This window comes from Topomyia yanbarensis, chromosome 2 (genome assembly GCF_030247195.1).
Source record: "Topomyia yanbarensis strain Yona2022 chromosome 2, ASM3024719v1, whole genome shotgun sequence".
Taxonomy (NCBI): Eukaryota; Metazoa; Arthropoda; class Insecta; order Diptera; family Culicidae; genus Topomyia; species Topomyia yanbarensis.
In genome coordinates, this window is record NC_080671.1 from 431,660,846 (window position 1) to 431,681,500 (window position 20,655).

Consider the following 20,655-nt stretch of genomic DNA (forward strand, 5'->3'; position numbering starts at 1 on the left):
GAATAATAAGGATGCTATTTATACAATAAAACGAAAAACATGAATTTGGCTTTACGGCCCTAATCATATGTTAGTCGAGACATATACTCTAGAATGCACCTTAAAATCATGATTGAACTAAATTCTGACGAAAATTCAAATTTCTTTTTTTGATTGATGTACAATACTTATCTCCTCCAACTCAGGCATGAGTAATGTTTATTTACATTGCACGATTGGTCTGCTCAATAAGGTATTTTCGGCTTCACACTATTCGCCTCTTTCCCTATTCTCTTTGCGGCTACCTATTTATCATGTACTCGGATCAAAACTCATCGAAATGTCAACTGCCAATAATTTTGGGTCCCTATTATTGGCTCGAAGCACAACTCGTCGAAATTGTTGCCGCGCAACCCGGTCAGCGTGGCAAGCAGAGAGTTAGCAAAAGTTGAGCAAAGCGAAACTGATGCTGGCAGAGTTTCTGCGAGCGTTTTGCGCGATTTGTGCGAGAATTCTGGCAACGAATTCGCTCAAATGCAACAATCGTTTCTGACAGAAGCGGTTAATCCAACCGATACTGCTCACTTTTATCCAGAATCCAGTCATAAATGTACGGCCAAGATCTCTGCACGCTTCCTGCCAGGGCTCACAAAGTATCCCGGTCAGCGTGGCAAGCAGAAAGTTAGCAAAAGTTTAGCAAAGCGAAATTGATGCTGGCAGAGTTTCTGCGAGCATTTTGCGCGATTTGTGCGAGAATTCTGGCAACGAATTCGCTCAAATGCAACAACCGTTTCTGACAGAAGCGGTTAAACCAACCGACGCTGCTCACTTTTATCCAGAATCCAGCCAGAAATGTACGGCCAAGATCTCTGCACGCTTTCAGCCACATCTTTGTCAGATGTTTTGCTCGATTCGTACTAAATTCTACCAGGTAGGAATTGCCAGGATCTTTGCACGGTGTATGTCCGAGTTATGCCAGGGTTTTGCTCGGTTCCTGTCAAAATTTGCCAGAAAACGCGAGCGAAACCGAGTTCGCCCTAGCTCAACTAACCCGACAGGATACGCGCAAAAATCTGACAGGGCTGCCAAACCAACACGCTTACCAGCCGTTACCTAATTTTGGGTAGAATCCTACCCAAAATGGACTAAAGTGCATCTCCTCACTTTTGGGTAACAAGCTTTGAACTTAAATTTTGAGTATTGTGAGGACTACCCAAAGTTTGGGTTACAGATAACCCAAGCGTTGGGTACAGAGCGGGTAACCCAAAGTTTAAGTAACGATGAAATAATCCAAAATTTGAGTAACGAGCGGATAACCCAACATTTGAGTACTGAGCGGATAACCCAAAATTTGAGTACTGAGCGGATAACCGAAAATTTGAGTACTGAGCAGATAACCCAAAATTTGAGTAAAGAGCGGATAACCCAAAGTTTGAGTACTGAGCGCATAACCCAAAATTTATAACGAGCGGATAACCCAAAATTTCTGTAACGTTCGGATAACCCAAAATTTAGGCTTCCAATATATATTATATGGATGCTTGGCATTCGCACTAAGAACAACCATCAATATGGGTATCATTTGAAAAGTAGCCATTCGTAGAAGCTGTAAATTGATGATTGGCGCCATTTTGAAATCCAAGATGGCGCCTTCCGGTTACCACAAAACACTTGAAACTACCATAAATATGGGTGTCATTTGAAAGGTATTGATTAGTTGAAAGCGAAAATTGATGATTGGTGCCATTTTGAAATCCAAAATGGCGGCTTCCGGTTACCACAAAACACTGAAAACCACCATCAATATGGGGGTCATTTGAAAGGTAGTAATTAGTAGAAGATAAAAATCGATGATTGGTGCCATTTTGAAATCCAAGATGGCGCCTTCCGGTTACCACAAAACACTGAAAACCACCATCAATATGAGGGTCATTTGAAAGGTAGTAATTAGTAGAAAGTGAAAATTGATGATTGGCGTCATTTTGAAATCCAAGATGGCGGCTGGTAACAAAACACTTCAATATGGGTGGTTACCCCTCAGGTTTAAGAACAATTATTCACTAGTGGTCTATCCCCCATACGCTTGCTCATATGTCAGTGGCGCCATAATTGCAAATGTGGCCACAGTCCCAACTACAAATATATTTGAAATGAATTAATCATCAACAAAAAACAAAAAAAAAATGAATGCACAATTAAAATACTTGTCTCTTAGACAGCCAGAATTCTATATTATATTCCAGCCGGTATGACTAAAGTCAAATGGAATTGTAGTGGCTCGGAGCTCGGGTAAGCTACAGTCTTGTTCAAATGTTCCGTATTGCTCGATGTATCTGGAGTCAATAACCGAGATGACGTTGTTTCACCGGTGTTGACTATTGGAAGCCTCAGTTTGACATGACTGATTAGTTTCCTGCAAAAAATGTTATTATATATACGTTATACCACGACCGATCATCTTAACCATACCTGAAGTCACCACGCAGATGCGAGGTCATCTAAACGCAACCAAGGCCCATAGTAATAGGTGGAATATCGAAACAAGCCACGCGGCTCGCTACCGAGTTGATGATCCACGAGGCAGCACGTCGAAGCTACGTGAACGGAATCGAACGACAGCAAGGAGTGCAGAGGCAGCAGAAATAATCTATAAAAAGTGGTAGAAATTAAATTAGTCTTATGGCGCTTTCGTTTTTTCGACTACACTGGTGTAGTGCTGAGTCAAAAACGAAAACGCCATTAGTTTATCTTCCAGTGTATCCATAAGTAATAGCCCTCTAAGAACGGTTGGTTTCAAAATCGTCCAATGAAGGACATTCGTTGGACCAATTTTGACATCGTCCAAATAACCGTTCAACGAACGTCCATCGTTGGACCCGTGTTGAACGATTTTGAAACAATTTTTTGGACGTCTCAGTGGGAGTGAATAAATGTCGTTTCCACGCCCACGATAGCAACTTATATTACATGCAAAACTGTTCTTATTTACTTACCAAATATTTTGAGGAGAAAAATTTCTTCAACTATTTAGCTAAAAGCAACAAACTGCAGAGCGAAAATACACATCTCTGATCTCTTAGAAAAAACGGGTGGTGGAGCAAATGCAGCAGCTGGTCGCTGTTTTCCGTTCGTTGGCAACAAAAAGTGCAACTCGATCATCATCTACAAAACGAAACGTGTCAGATTTTTAATGTTTAGTTTGTGTAATTTTGCAACATTTACCCTTTAGATAGATTTAATAGGTGTTTGAAACAAGACGACCTAAAATGCACGGAATAAATTCTTCGATGCCGCACGCCATAGTCTTTAGATTCGAAGTCACAGAACCGAATCAATTTTTCAACCCTGGGGTTATTGATGACAATGCTTTAAATATACGATTCGATTAATAGAATTAAATTACAGAACTAGATTAAAAATAATAAATATCCTTACATATCCAACTGCTCCGGACAACGATGCGAGGATACCAAAATTTGTTTATATTTCTTTAACCGTATCCAGGCCTGCGTTGACGATTTTCGTTTTCTCAGTTTTCTCAAAACACTCAAAAGAAATATCAAACTGGGACGTCATCAAGCGGTAAGTGCGGTCAAATCTGAAGGGACATGAGCCACTAATTATAGAAGTGTAAAATGTGCCACTATTTGCTACAACTTATTCATACGATTTACGTTTTGCCTTTCTCAATAGAAAACTGCTCTGAAAACCGTCTTTTAAAAGGAGACCCGGAGGCCCGAGTGACATATACCATTCGATACAATCCGTCAATTCTGTGTGTGTATGTGACCGCAATCTCACTCGCTTTTCTCAGAGATGGGTGAACCGATTTTCATAAACTTAGTCTCAAATGAAAGGTACAACATTCCTATAGGCTGCTATTGAATTTATAATGGATCCGACTTCTGGTTCCGGAATTGCAGAGTGAAGAGTACGATTAGCCAGACAATGTCGATTTTCAAAATTCTGTAATGAATGTATAAAGGTGAAAACCTTTTCAAAATGGTGCCACATCTACTTAGATTTGTAGTACTAGGTCACTAACAGCCATTAAAAGTCTCTTTGGTCACATTGGCCACCATCGTCGGTTCCGGAAGCCCCGGCGGAAGTATCCAAATTCAGAATTACAGTCTCATTTGTTTCCCGGAGATTCGACCAAACTTGGTCTAAAATGAAAGGTGTTTTATCCCCGTAAATGGCTATTAAATTTCATCTCGATCTGATTTCCGATTCCAGAGTTATGGGTTGTGGGGTGCGGTCACTAAGCAAAATCTGTTTCAAATCGAATATTCTAGGGGAATTGACCATTAGAAGGTAGAAATTGAGCAGCTTCTAGCGCTGCGAGGGAAGCTCCTATCTTTATGAAAAATGATTTCGTGTTTCTTAACCTCACTGTTTTCAAGGAAAAATAGTTTTGAAACCCTGCATGCACTAGAAAAACTTTGGACATGAAAGGGTTAAAAGCAATAGATAGATGATTTGAAAAAAGGAAGAGCGTCAGTACGACGATTTCCATTTCACCGTATGCTAGTTTACGAAATGGATGATTCTAGAAACATAGTTATCGAAGTACTTAGAAATATAGGGAAGACCCGATATTATTAGCCACCGCCCGGTCAGCGTGGCAAGCAGAAAGTTAGCAAAAGTTGAACAAAGCGAAATTGATGCTGACAGAGTTTCTGCGAGCATTTTGCGCGATTTGTGCGAGAATTCTGGCAACGAATTCGCTCAAATGCAACAACCGTTTCTGACAGAAGCGGTTAAACCAACCGATGCTGCTCACTTTTATCCAGAATCGAGCCAGAAATGTACGACCAAGATCTCTGTACGGTTCCTGCCACATCTTTGTCAGATGTTTTGCTCGATTCGTGCTAAATTCTACCAGGTAGGAATTGCCAGGATCTTTACACAGTTTATATCCGAGTTATGCCTGGGAAACTGAGTTCGTCCTAGCTGAACTAACCCGACAGGATACGCGCAGAAATCTGACAGGGCTGCCAAACCTGTGCCTGATTCAGTCTACCCCCAATTTTGTCAGTGTATTGACCCCATTCTGTCACCTCTCGCATGAAAATTCGTTTGATTGGCTCTATCAAACAAACCAAGTCAATCGTCTTAGATTTCAAAATGGCGCCAATCGTCGATTTTTGGCTTCTACTAATCAATACCTTTCAAATGACAACCATATTGATAATGGTTTTTGATGTTTTGTGGTAACCGGAAGCCGCCATCTTGGATTTCAAATGGCTCCAATCGTCAATTTTCGCCTTCTACTAATTACTACCTTTCCAATGAAATCCATATTAATGGTGATTTACGGTGTTTTGTGATAACCGAAAGCGGCCATCTTGGTTTTCCAAATGGAACCAATCATCAATTTTCGCCTTTTTCTAATAACTACCTTTCGAATGACACCCATATTGGTGGTGATTTTCAGTGTTTTGTGGCAACCGGAGGCCGCCATCTTGGATTTCGGAATGGAGCCAATCATTAATTTTTGCCTTCTACTAAACACTACATATTAATTGACACCCATATTGATGATGGTTTTTAATGTTTTGTAGTAACCGGAAGCCGCCATCATTGAACTCAAAATGGCGCCAATTATCAATTTTTGCCATCTACTAATTACTACCTTTCAAATGACACCCATGCTGATGGTGGTTTTCAGTGTTTTGTGATAATCGGAATCCACCATCTTAGATTTTTAAATGTCTCCAACCATCATTTTTTGCCTTCTACTAAACACTACCTTTCAAATGACACCTATATTAACGGTGGTTTTAAGTGTTTGTTGTAACCAGAAGCCGCCATCTTGAATTTCAAAAAAACGCCTATCATCAATTTACGTCATTCAGAAACTTCCCAACTGCCATTATCCAAAAGGAAATGTTACCCGAAAATTCAAAAAAAATCTGAAAGTAAACGCAACACTTTTTGGTTCTAATCACCTACGTTTTTTAGGTGAGAATTTGGTCACTTTTTTCCATCTTACGGTGACCGTCGTCACTCAAAATAATTATTGGAATCGCTCTGCCACGTGACTTCTGTCACCTTGGGTGACTATAGTCACCTAAGTGACTGCGGTGATCGCTTTTTCGCTCTCACCTCACCAAACTAGGTGAGGTGACGCGTCATAACGGTGAGAATACATTATTCTTTTTTTGAATTTTAACCTTTTTGCCTTTCTCATATAGAAAGGTTATGCAATCACTCTGAAAAACGTCAACCTAATCCCGGCCCGGAGGGCCGAGTGTCATATCCCATTCGACTCAGTTCGTCGAGATCGGAAAAAGTCTGTATGTGTGTGTGTATGTGTGTATGTATGTGTGTGTATGTGTGTGTATGTGTGTGTGTATGTATGTGCGTATGTGTCAAATAATGTCACTCATTTTTCTCAGAGATGGCTGGACCGATTTGCCCAAACTTAGTCTCAAATGAAAGGTGCAACCTTCCCATCGGCTGCTATTGAATTTTGTATCGATCGGAATTCTGGTTCCGGAATTACGGGTTTCAGAGTGCGGCCACACAGAAATTTCTCATAAAAACTATAGGAAAAATTAAAAATAGAATTTTTATTTTTGATGCTAAATGTATTCAAGGTGCATAAAACGTCGAGATTTGATGCAAACACGAAAAAAATTTGACGAAGATTCACTTTTTTGGATTTTGCACATTTTTGCCTTTCTCATATAGAAAGGTTATGCAATCACTCTGAAAAACGTCAACCCAATCCTAATTTTTTTTTCGACTCGCTTAAGGTTTCTGGATTTTAACAGGGGCGTAGTTGATGGTTTACGGAGAGGGGTTACACTCCCCCTCTACTGTTCACTCCCCTCCTTTAAAAATCTCCTTAAATCACCCCTCAGACCACCACCTCATACCCCTCCCTTTCAACCCCATCATCTTTAAACCACCACTATATTACAAAGCATACCAATTTAAGCTGGGGAGTCATTCGTTCATGGGACTTTCGCCCTCCTCACATATCCATCCCCGCATGACAAGATGAGTTAGCAAGCAGATAACATTGATCTAATGCTGATTAGGCTAATGGAGTATATTTTTTTGTTTCAAGTGTTTCACCGTCGACACGTAGCTCATCAAGTTCGTGGCTGGCATGCCATTGTGTATAAGTGCAAAGTGTACTAAGAATGTAATGGACATTTCCACAATTATGTTGAACATAAAAAGCCTCCGTGCCATAGTTTAGAGAAATGAGAAAGGCACAATTGCACCGCTAGGTGGATTAAAACAGGTTTTTCATTAAACCTTTAGTAACATTGGAACCTTTCTTATTTTCAATCATTTGCTATATTCGACCTTTTATCATTCAACATTTCGTCGCATCTTTTAGAATTACCCCGTTTACTAAATTGACACCGCTTGAGGTTTTTGCCTGCTTTTGATCAATAGACTCGAATTAGAATTGTTGCAGCCTGGAACATTTGGTATATAATTGCCAAACTGTATCACTTTGTAGCTGCTATTGTTACTCATTACTTTAACCTGCGTGTGTCAGGGGCAACAAATGTCAATCTAATGGGCCCATCATATGGAAGAGCGAAAAAATAATTAATCACCGCTAGCCGCTGCCATTGCCCTCTAGTAGTTATATTCTATTTTAATTCTAGCGATATGCATTTCAGACATTTTCAAAAAATATGAATCATCAACGTCCCATCATGAGTTCAATGTGTCTTTCGAGGTCCGATCAGGTTTCGGAATGATGCGGTGGCCGCTATTTAAATGATATGAGCAACTCAACATGAACCCACAATCAAAAAATAAACAACGTTTCAGTACTCACCGACTCATGTTTTAGATCCAGCGCTAATTGCTTTATCCTAAGTTTCTAGGCTGAAATGAATTAATCATTAATTTTAATTGAAATTATTGCATTATGCATTATAATTACCATTCTTTTCCAGAGCCACTTCATGCAATTTTATTCACAACAATAACAATGGCTGTCAAAAACATTACCTACTACTTTGTTTGAAATGGGCTACCCAAAATATAAGTACAAAGCGATGAACTTGAATTTGAGTAGACGTCATTATTCAATTCTTACCCAGCACGAAGTTCACAGCGACTAACTCAAATTATGGGTAATCGCCATGTTCAAATTTCTACCTAATTTTGGGTTGCCCATGTATAAACTTCCCAGTGAGCAAATTTAACCCAAAAAATAAGTAACTTTCATTTTCTGAAAATCAAAGTTACCTATTTTTTGGGTTAAATTTGCTCACTGGAAAGTTTATACATGGGCAACCCAAAATTAGGTAGAAATTTGAACATGGCGATTACCCATAATTTGAGTTGCTCGCTGTGAACTTCGTGTTGGGTAGGAATTGAATAATGACGTCTACTCAAATTCAAGTTCATCGCTTTGTACTTATATTTTGGGTAGTCCATTTCAAACAAAGTAGTAGGTAATGTTTTTGACAGCCATTGTTATTGTTGTGAATCAAATTGCATGAAGTGGCTCTGGAAAAGAATGGTAATTATAATGCATAATGCAATAATTTCAATTAAAATTAATGATTAATTTATTTCAGCCTAGAAACTTAGGATAAAGCAATTAGCGCTGGATCTAAAACATGAGTCGGTGAGTACTGAAACGTTGTTTATTTTTTGCTTGTGGGTTCATGTTGAGTTGCTCATAGTACTTAAATAGCGGCCACCGCATCATTCCGAAACCCGATCGGACCTCGAAAGACACATTGAACTCATGATGGGACGTTGATGATTCATATTTTTTGGAAATGTCTGAAATGCATATCGCTAGAGTTAAAATAGAATATAACTACTAGAGGGTAATGGCAGCGGCTAGCGGTGATTAAATATTTTCTCGTTCTTACATATGATGGGCCCATTAGATTGACATTTGTTGCCCTTGACACACGCAGGTTAAAGTAATGAGTAACAATAGCAGCTACAAAGCGATACAGTTTGGCAATTATATGCCAAATGTTCCAGGCTGCAACAATTCTAATTCGAGTCTATTGATCAAAAGCAGGCAAAAACCTCAAGCGGTGTGAATTTAGTAAACGGGGTAATTCTAAAAGATGCGACGAAATGTTGAATGATAAAAGGTCGAATATAGCAAATGATTGAAAATAACAAAGGTTCCAATGTTACTAAAGGTTTAATGAAACAAAAGTTTAAAATTTAAAAAACAGAATAATGTATTCTCACCGTTATGATGCGTCACCTCGCCTAGTTTGGTGAGGTGAGAGCGAAAAAGCGATCACCGCAGTCACTTAGGTGACTATAGTCACCCAAGGTGACAGAAGTCACCTGGCAGAGCGATTCCAATAATCATTTTGAGTGACGACGGTCACCGTAAGATGGGAAAAAGTGACTAAATGCACGAAAAAGAATTATCTATGTTTAATTTCACAAATTATTTCTTCACTTTTAATCAAGATAAAATTTTCATTTTAAATCAAGGAATTTATTAAACTAAAATGGATTTTTGGGTTGGATCAACCAAAATATCTATTATATTAATCTTACAGGTTTTGTTATCTGTGTTTTTCGAAGATCAACCAAATTATTGTTTATTTCAAATAAATCAGTGATTGAAGCATAAACATGCGTCTGATTGATTCCAAAAGTCTTCCTGTATTAGTTCGACAATCCTTGCTGGATTGAAACAAAGAGATAAAAGTTTGTTCTAACTAATAAGAACATTGTTTACACGTGCGACAAACAATCGAATTCTGAAGCGATCGAAAGTAATTTGTTTTTGATGCGTTACATCGAAAACAAAATCCCAAAGAAAATATACTCTCCAGCGATTTGTTGGATTCAATAGCAACAAAGGTCAAGTTGGCATTACTGCCGGATTCGTTGAGTCGTTCGAAGTCGATATCAAGCGAGCATTTGACCGAGGAACTAACTGAGCAAAAGCATCCCGCGGAAGTAATGGTCTTACGCGAGTAGGCCGTCGCTATGCCGAAGGTTCTAAACATAACAAAATTCTTCAGTGGTAAGTTACTTATCATTTAGTCTTGCGCAATGAGTTGAGAACAATTTATTCATTTGAAGGTACAACGAATGCTACGAAAAATCTGCTGTTGGATTTTTCGACGCGTCAAAGAATAGAACAGAGACGATCGCATCCATAGAGTCTTGCTTGCTTTCAACTTCATTTTATAGAATAACTCTGCAGAAGACACAGTTCTAGTAGTACGAGATATTCGTCAGGCTACAGCGACAGTGGCGATGTTTTTTCACGCTTAAATAGTCCTTATAGATGCTACTGAAATTGGCCCAGAATAAGTGAATTCTGCAGATGAACAGGAGACACTCGATAGTGTCACGGAAAATATACCGATTGTTACTACTGAAGTTGATGCGAATGTACCAGGTGAAGGAGCGATGGTTGAAATTATATGCCCTGCAACAAATATAATTACATTTTGCAACAAAATTGGTGTTGACTCAACATTTCAAAACCATTATTTTGAACGTTTCTTATATTTAAAACAACGAAATGTACAATTTGAATTGATAAAATAGTTTTTTTTTCATTTCAATGTTTGATATGTATTGATACAAATATTTGTATTGTTTAAAGCAACCAAACGGACTTATTGAAACAACAAATTTGTATTTTTGTTTCGATTGTTGTTATGATGAGATCAATAAAACATTTTTTTGATTCAACTTTTTTTCATGTTTGACCCAATAAATTATTCAGAGTTATTTCAACAATTGTTTTATTTAAATTAACAAACATTTTTTATTGAACACTGAACAATTTGATTAATTTGTTGCTTTAACCCTCATTTTATTCGACTTTAATAATTATTTTTCTGCGTGTGCTCACCTAAAAAATGTAGGTGATTAGTACCAAAAAGTGTTGCGTTTACTTTCAGATTTTTTTTTAATTTTCGGGTAACATTTCCTTTTGGATAATGGCAGTTGGGAAGTTTCTGAATGACGTAAATTGAAGATAGGCGTTTTTTGAAATTCAAGAAGGCGGCTTATGGTTACAACCAAACACTTAAAACCACCGCTAATATAGGTGCCATTTGAAAGGTAGTGTTTATTAGAAGGCAAAAAATGATGATTGGAGCCATTTAAAAATCCAAGATGGTGGATTCCGATTATCACAAAACACTGAAAACCACCATCAGCATGGGTGTCATTTGCAAGGTAGTAATTAGTAGATGGCAAAAATTGATAATAGGGATCTTTAGGGGTGTGCGGGTTAAGGCATTTTCTGATGCATATTAGTACCGTGAGTTAATATCTCAGTCCTTTTTCAATTTTAGGCCCAAAACTATTGAAAAAACATGTTTTAGTTTGTTTCCTTTTACGACAATAACACATCCAAACCCATGCGACTTGCACAGCTCTATAGGTTGCCTTATCAGATCTACCATAGTTTGCAGATGAAACTTGGGATGGCAGGCTGCTAGCGGATTGCAAAAGTACCAGATCATGTCGTGTGGGGTGCTGACCCGGTTGACAATGAGGCGAACGAAATATTTGCAGATACGTCATTTAGTAGAACAACTGTCAGTTTGTTGGTTGAATTTAATTTGGTTTTTTTAAATTTAAAAATCAGAAAAGAATAATTAAGGTTTAAGAATGATATGAGTGTACTCGTGAGGACACCCGCTATCAGTACATATGAAACACTGACATAATTTTTCCAAATTAAAGATCCCGATTGGCGCCATTTTGAGTTCCATGATGGCGACTTCCGGTTACTACAAAATATTGAAAACCATCATCAATATGGGTGTCAATTAAAATGTAGTGTTTAGTAGAAGGCAAAAAGATGGGTGGGTAATGTCTGCGACATAACCGGAGAGATGTAGAATACATAAGGAACACGTTCTTCAAATATGTTGATACTCATTAGGATTTTCGGACAAAAGCTGATTTGGGCGAGGAATATTTCAAATTATTCTTTACAAAAATGATGGTGGTCCTGAAAAGGACCGGTTTTGTTGGCGTTGTTGGCCTTGGTGAGGGAGATGGCTAACGATGAAATTAATTGTTAGCATGAGGAAGTCGCGTAGTACTGGCCAATGGAAGAACAGATAATAATTGATTCCTGAAAATCAATTTTTCTTTATTCATGTAAATTATACATACTTACAAATCTAACAGAAGATTCCTGATCATATTTCTGAATCATTAGTGCGAACATTGTGTAATTTGGTTAAGTACAATGAAAGTTACAAACTTTCCAAACTCGACCTTCTGTTCATTCAGAAATATTGAAATGGGGTGTCGTGGTCACAATAAAAAAGATGGGTGGGTAATGTCTGTCACATAACCGGAGCGTCGTGATTTCAATTCGAGACGTTAATTTAAATCTAATAATATTCAACAGAATCACGTTTGAATGGGAAATTTTCAAATAATTCTCTATGGTAATAATGGTGGTTCTGAAAAGAACCTTTGGTATCGGCGTTGGTGTTGATGGTGATGCGCTGGATCGTTGGATATTTTTGGCATGATAGTTACGTGCCTGGCGAACTGTTTTGTAGCCTCGAACAAAACGACAAGACTGGCTTCTTCGGGTACCATTACGGCTGAACTTTATAAGCTTAGCTCGACTTTGAAATCCTGCACAATCTCACGAATCAGACACTGGTAGGGCCATTTTGTTTGCTACTAGCACGGAGCTGCACAAAAAATCATTTAATGCAGTTAGTTCGCGGGGGCTGCCAAAAAGCTTGAATAGAAGCATGCGACTTCAACGTTTCTCTTAAACACATGCAGCAACACATTCGTTTTGGTAATACTGATAATAACAGTAGAAAGGAATGGAAAAGCAGTGCACGAAGCGAGCGAGAGGATAATTTAAATTTTTGTTGCGTGTGCAAGCTACTTCTTTCCACCCAACGTATTATGTTGCTTGTTGAAAATTTGCTACACACCTTAAAATAAAAGTTTCAGTTTAACTCTCACTAGAACACAATTGATTGGTCCTGAAAAGAACCGTTGCTTTTATTGTAATTTACGCCCACTCCCACAAACCGACCAAGTAGGCATCAGTGGCTTCATTACGGCTGAGTTTTGTAAGCGTAGCTCGACTTTGAAGTAATACACAACCTTACGAACCAGACGCTGGAATGTTAGCCAGCGGATTAGTTGCTCCGTTGCCCTTTAGTTGGGGCGAAATACTAGCATGGCGACAGTTCCTGATCGGTAGTTGGTTGCGATGGGCCACCAGTAGCTGGGGCACTTTTGCGGACCGTCATCATCGCCAACTGCTTTCCTCCGGTGGACCTGGACTGGCTGCTTGCTAGTGCTTGAACGAATACGAATGATGAGAAAAACCGACCGACCAATATTCATATATGAAAACACGAGAAAGCACTACTATCGCTCTCCCGCTCGTTTTCGTGCCATTCCTGTGCCTTTCCTTTCCGTTCGGCTACCAATACTAGCATAACCAAAACGAATATTCTGTCTTTCCATCGCCTTCAATCTAGTGGCCAGTGCTAGCAAACTTGCATGTTCAGTTTTTCAATAACAACATTCAAACAATATTTTCAAAGAATGTTGCAGATTTGAAAAGAAGGAAGGAAAAGATTTTCACAAATTTAAATTCTTTCGTGTTATTTGTTAGCGTTGATAAAGGCTATTTAGTTTGCTACTAGCAAGGAGCTGCACAAACAAATCGATTTATGCAGTTAATCAACGGAGGCTGCCAAAAAGTTCGAATAAAAGCATGCGACTAGTGTACTTTGCACGTTCTATATTTTATCAATACTAGAGAGGATCAATAAAATAATTCAAATTGTAATAGCGACATGCAATTGTGGCAACACTGGTCATGAGATGGTGGGGGAACACGCACATTCGTTTTAGTTATGATGGTAGTAGCAACAGAAAGGAATGGAAAAGCAGTGCACGAAAACGAGCGAGAGAAGATAATTTAAATTCTCTTTCTTTCTTTCCACACATCGTATTTCTTATATTGCTTTCTGAAAATTATTTGTTATACACCATAAAATGTAAATTTCAGTTTAACTCTTATTAGAACACAATTAATTGGTCCTGTAAAGAACCGTTTATTGTTTTATTGCGGGAGCATAATTCAGACGCACTCCCCGCGGACACGGTGAGCTAGAAAGCACTATTTTGCATTCTCGAACAAACCGACCAAGTAGGCATCGTTGGCTTCTCGGGGCATCATTACGACTGAGCTTTGTAAGCGTAGCTTGACTTTGCAGTCCTGCACAATCTCACGACCCAGACGCTGGAACGATAGCCTACTCTGTTGCCCTTTAGTTGGGGCGAAATTCTTGCAGGGCGACAGTTCCGATGAGTCACCAGTAGCTGGGGCACTTTTTCCGTCCGTCGCTATTGCCAACTGCTTTCCTTCGGTGGACTGGCTGCTTGCTAGTGCTTGAACGAATACGAATGATGAGAAAAACCGAACGACCAATATTCATATACGAGAAAGCACTACTATCGCTCTCTCGCTCGTTTTCGTGCCATTCCTGCGCCTTTCCTTTCCGTTCGGCTACCAATACTAGCATAACCAAAACGAATATTCTGTCTTTCCATCGCCTTCAATCTAGTGGCCAGTGCTAGCAAACTCTCATGTTCAGTTTTTCAATAACAACATTCAAACAATATTTTCAAAGAATGTTGCAGATTTGAAAAGAAGGAAGGAAAAGATTTTCACAAATTTAAATTCTTTCGTGTTATTTGTTAGCGCTGATAAAGGCTATTTAGTTTGCTACTAGCAAGGAGCTGCACAAACAAATCGATTTATGCAGTTAATCAACGGAGGCTGCCAAAAAGTTCGAATAAAAGCATGCGACTAGCGTACTTTGCACGTTCTATATTTTATCAATACTAGAGAGGATCAATAAAATAATTCAAATTGTAATAGCGACATGCAATTGTGGCAACACTGGTCATGAGATGGTGGGGGAACACGCACATTCGTTTTAGTTATGATGGTAGTAGCAGCAGAAAGGAATGGAAAAGCAGTGCACGAAAACGAGCGAGAGAAGATAATTTAAATTCTCTTTCTTTCTTTCCACACATCGTATTTCTTATATTGCTTTCTGAAAATTATTTGTTATACACCATAAAATGTAAATTTCAGTTGAACTCTTATTAGAACACAATTAATTGGTCCTGTAAAGAACCGTTTATTGTTTTATTGCGGGAGCATAATTCAGACGCACTCCCCGCGGACACGGTGAGCTAGAAAGCACTATTTTGCATTCTCGAACAAACCGACCAAGTAGGCATCGTTGGCTTCTCGGGGCATCATTACGACTGAGCTTTGTAAGCGTAGCTTGACTTTGCAGTCCTGCACAATCTCACGACCCAGACGCTGGAACGATAGCCTACTCTGTTGCCCTTTAGTTGGGGCGAAATTCTTGCAGGGCGACAGTTCCGATGAGTCACCAGTAGCTGGGGCACTTTTTCCGTCCGTCGCTATTGCCACCTGCTTTCCTTCGGTGGACTGGCTGCTTGCTAGTGCTTGAACGAATACGAATGATGAGAAAAACCGAACGACCAATATTCATATACGAGAAAGCACTACTATTTCTCTCTCGCTCGTTTTCGTGCCATTCCTGCGCCTTTCCTTTCCATTCGGCTACCAATACTAGCATAACCAAAACGAATATTCTGTCTTTCCATCGCCTTCAATCTAGTGGCCAGTGCTAGCAAACTTGCATGTTCAGTTTTTCAATAACAACATTCAAACAATATTTTCAAAGAATGTTGCAGATTTGAAAAGAAGGAAGGAAAAGATTTTCACAAATTTAAATTCTTTCGTGTTATTTGTTAGCGTTGATAAAGGCTATTTAGTTTGCTACTAGCAAGGAGCTGCACAAACAAATCGATTTATGCAGTTAATCAACGGAGGCTGCCAAAAAGTTCGAATAAAAGCATGCGACTAGTGTACTTTGCACGTTCTATATTTTATCAATACTAGAGAGGATCAATAAAATAATTCAAATTGTAATAGCGACATGCAATTGTGGCAACACTGGTCATGAGATGGTGGGGGAACACGCACATTCGTTTTAGTTATGATGGTAGTAGCAACAGAAAGGAATGGAAAAGCAGTGCACGAAAACGAGCGAGAGAAGATAATTTAAATTCTCTTTCTTTCTTTCCACACATCGTATTTCTTATATTGCTTTCTGAAAATTATTTGTTATACACCATAAAATGTAAATTTCAGTTTAACTCTTATTAGAACACAATTAATTGGTCCTGTAAAGAACCGTTTATTGTTTTATTGCGGGAGCATAATTCAGACGCACTCCCCGCGGACACGGTGAGCTAGAAAGCACTATTTTGCATTCTCGAACAAACCGACCAAGTAGGCATCGTTGGCTTCTCGGGGCATCATTACGACTGAGCTTTGTAAGCGTAGCTCGACTTTGCAGTCCTGCACAATCTCACGACCCAGACGCTGGAACGATAGCCTACTCTGTTGCCCTTTAGTTGGGGCGAAATTCTTGCAGGGCGACAGTTCCGATGAGTCACCAGTAGCTGGGGCACTTTTTCCGCCGTCGTCATCGCCGACTGCTTTTCTTCGGTGGACTGGCTGCTTGCTAGTGCTTGAACGAATACGAATGATGAGAAAAACCGACCGACAGATATTTATATAATCGCGCTAATATGCACTACTATCGCTTTCTCCCTCGTTCTCGTGCCGTGCATGAGCCTTTCCTTTCCGTCCGGCTTCTAATGGCCTAACCAAAGGAATATGCCGTCTTTCCCCCACCAAGTGCTCTCGTCAAGCAACCCAATGCGAATAACCATACGAACAAACATATAGTGGACCTATATATAAATTTTTCATTATTTTATTGTTCGGTTGGTCTACCATAACGACGGCTCTGTGCGGGATGGGCTGAAAATTTTCACTTTTCCGAGTCGTTTTCGAAAGATTTTTCAAAACACATTTTTTTTGTTATTAGTACATGTTATACATACTTCAAATTTTAATACAGCATAGAGGAACATATTTGCAACAAATTGCCCTAAAAATCAAATCATTCTGTTAAGTATGATAAAAGTTATTAACGTTCAAAATCTGACGCGGCGCCGCGGCCGATATTTTGAAACGGGACCCCTATATTGAAACCTTAAATGTATTCTACATTAAAATTAATGATTGGTGCCATTCCGAAATCCAAGATGGCGGCTTCCGGTTGCCACAAAACACTGAAAATCACACCCAAAATGGTAGGTAGTTATTAGAAGAAGGCGAAAATTGATGATTGGTTCCATTTGGAAAACCAAGATGGCCGCTTTCGGTTATCACAAAACACCGTAAACCACCATCAATATGGGTGTCATTGGAAAGGTAGTAATTAGTAGAAGGCGAAAATTGACGATTGGAGCCATTTGAAATCCAAGATGGCGGCGTTCGGTTACCACAAAACATCAAAAACCATTATCAATATGGTTGTGATTTGAAAGGTATTGATTAGTAGAAGCCAAAAATCGACGATTGGCGCCATTTTGAAATCTAAGACGATTGACTTGGTTTGTTTGATAGAGCCCATCAAACAAATTTTCATGCAAGAGGTGACAGAATGGGGTCAATGCACTTAAAAAATCGGGGGTAGACTGAATCAGGCACAGACAATATCGGTGGCTGATAATATCGGATCTTCCCTATATTTCTAAGTACTTCGATAGTACCATTAAAATAACTATGTTTCTAGAATCATCCATTTCGTAAACTAGCATTCGGTGAAATGGAAATCATCGTACTGACGCTCTTCCTTTTTTCAAATCATCTATCTATTGCTTTTAACCCTTTCATTCCCAAAGTTTTTCTTGTGCATGTAGGGTTTCAAAACTATTTTTTCTTGAAAACAGTGATGTTAAGAAACACGAATTCTTTTTTCATAAAGATAGGAGCTTCCCTCGCAGCACTAGAAGCTGCTCAATTTCTACCTTCTAATGGTCAATACAATTCCCCTAGAATATTCGATTTGAAACAGATTTTGCTTAGTGACCGCACCCCACAACCCATAACTCTGGAATCGGAAATCGGATCGAGATGAAATTTAATAGCCATTTAAGGGGATAAAACACCTTTCATTTGAGACCAAGTTTGGTCGAATCTCCGAAAAACCAATGAGACTGTAACTCTTAATTTGGATACTTCCGCCGGGGCTTCCGGAACCGACGATGGTGGCCAATGTGACCAAAGAGACTTTGAATGGCTGTTAGTGACCTAGTACTACAAATCTAAGTAGATGTGGCACCAGTTTGAAAAAGTTTTCACCTTTATACATTCATTACAGAATTTTTTAAAATCAACATTTTCTGCGTGATCGTACTCTTCACTCTGTAACTCCGGAACCGGAAGTCAGATCCATTATAAATTCAATAGCAGCCTACAGGATACACGTTTCATTTGAGACTAAGTTTATGAAAATCGGTTCAGCCATCTCTGAGAAAAGTGAGTGAGATTGTGGTCACATACACACAGAGAATTGACGGACTGAATCGAATGGTATATGTCACTCGAGCCTCCGGGTCTCCGTTGAAAAGACGGTTTTCAGAGCAGTTTTTCTATTGAGAAAGGCAAAACGTAAATCGTACGAACAAGTTATAGCAAATAGTGATACATTTAACACTTTTATAATGAGTGGCTCATGTCCCTTCAGATTTGACCGCACTTACCGCTTGATGACGTCCCAGTTTGATATTTCTTTTGAGTGGTTTGAGAAAACTGAGAAAACGAAAATCGTCAACGCAGGCCTGGATACGGTTAAAGAAATATAAACAAATTTTGGTAGCCTCGCATCGTTTTCCGTAGCAGTTGGATATGTAAGGATATTTATTATTTTAAATCTAGTCCTGTAATTTAATTCTATTAATCGAATCGTATATTTAAAGCATTGTCATCAATACCCCCAGGGTTGCAAAATTGATTCGGTTCTGTGACTCCGAATCTAAAGAATATGGCGTGCGACATCGAAGAATTTATTCCGTGCATTTTAGGTCGTCTTGTTTCAAACACAAAATGTTGCAAAATTACACAAACTAAAAATTAAAAATTGACGCGTTTCGTTTTGCAGATGATGATCGAGTTGCACTTTTTGTTGCCAACGAACGGAAAACAAATAAATAATTGAAGAAATTTTTCTCCTCAAAATATTTGGTAAGTAAATAAGAACAGTTTTGCATGTAATATAAGTTGTTATCAAGGGCGTGGAAACGACATTTATTCACTATTACTTGTGGATATACTGGAAGATAAACTAATGGCGTTTTCGTTTTTGACTCTGCACTACACCAGTGTAGTCGGTGCTACACTCATTCAAACCTGAGTGTAATCAGTCTATCTCTTTTTTTGCACTACACCTGTGTAGCACCAAGAACAAACGAAAGCGCCATAAGACTAATTTAATTTCTACCACCTTTATAGATTATTTCTGCTGCCTCTGCACTCCTTGCTGTCGTTCGATTCCGTTCACGTGGCTTCGACGTGCTGCCTCGAGGATCGGCAACTCGTTGGTAGCGAGCCGCGTGGCTTGTTTCGATATTCCACCTGTTGCTATGGGCCTTGGTTGCCTCTAGATGACCTCGCATCTGCGTGGTGACTTCAGGTATGGTTAAGATGATCGGTTGTGGTATAACGTATATATAATAACATTTTTTAAGGAAACTATTCAGTCATGTCAAACTGAGGCTTCCAATAGTCAACACCGGTGAAACAACGTCATCTCGGTTATTGACTTCAGATACATCGAGCAATACGGAACATTTGAACAAGACTGTAGCTTACCCGAGCTCCGAGCCACTACAATTCCATTTGACTTCAGTCATACCGGCTGGAATATAATATAGAATTCTGGCTGTCTAAGAGACAAGTATTTTAATTGTGCATTCATTTTTATTTGTTTTTTGTTGATGATTAATTCATTTCAAATATATTTGTAGTTGGAACTGTGGCCACATTTGCAATTATGGTGCCACTGACATATGAGCAAGCGTATGGGGGATAGACCACTAGTGAATAATTGTTCTTAAACCTGAGGGGTAACCACCCATATTGATGGTGGTTTTAAGTGTTTTGTTACCAGCCACCATCTTGGATTTCAAAATGGCGCCAATCATCAATTTTCACTTTCTACTAATTACTACCTTTCAAATGACCCTCATATTGATGGTGGTTTTCAGTGTTTTGTGGTAACCGGAAGGCGCCATCTTGGATTTCAAAATGGCACCAATCATCGATTTTTATCTTCTACTAATTACTACCTTTCAAATGACACCCATATTGATGGTGATTTTTAGTGTTTTGTGGTAACCGGAAACCGCCATCTTGGATTTCAAAATGGCACCAATCATCAATCTTTGCCTCCTACTAATTACTAACTTTCAAACGACACCCATATTGATGACGGTTTTCAGAGTTTTATGGTAACAGGAAGCCGCCATCTTGTATTTCAAAATGGTGGCAATCATCAATTTTCGCCTTCTAACAATTACTACCTTTCAAATGACCCTCATATTGATGGTGGTTTTCAGTATTTTGTGGTAACTGGAAGCCGCCATCTTGGATTTCAAAATGGCACCAATCATCGATTTTTATCTTCTACTAATTACTACTTTTCAAATGACCCTCATATTGATGGTGGTTTTCAGTGTTGTGGTAACCGGAAGGCGCCATCTTGGATTTCAAAATGG

General features: G+C 39.0%; 2 long non-coding RNA genes across 3 annotated transcripts; one reads left to right on the plus strand and one right to left on the minus strand.

Moving 5' to 3' along the window:
* Window positions 1–2,540: 2,540 nt before the first annotated feature.
* On the minus strand, window positions 2,541–3,497 carry LOC131685467 (uncharacterized). The gene is made up of 4 exons (XR_009304812.1): window positions 3,415–3,497; window positions 3,202–3,345; window positions 2,973–3,141; window positions 2,541–2,626 (listed from the first exon to the last, which is right to left on the minus strand). It is a non-coding gene; the product is annotated as an uncharacterized LOC131685467 (long non-coding RNA).
* Window positions 3,498–8,204: 4,707 nt separating this feature from the next.
* LOC131685463 (uncharacterized) lies at window positions 8,205–20,078 on the plus strand. 2 transcript variants are annotated; one of them, XR_009304808.1, is made up of 5 exons: window positions 8,205–8,482; window positions 8,541–8,590; window positions 19,041–19,123; window positions 19,391–19,571; window positions 19,627–20,078. It is a non-coding gene; the product is annotated as an uncharacterized LOC131685463 (long non-coding RNA). The 2 variants fall into 2 exon arrangements; XR_009304807.1 differs by having other exon boundaries at window positions 8,205–8,590.
* Window positions 20,079–20,655: the final 577 nt, after the last annotated feature.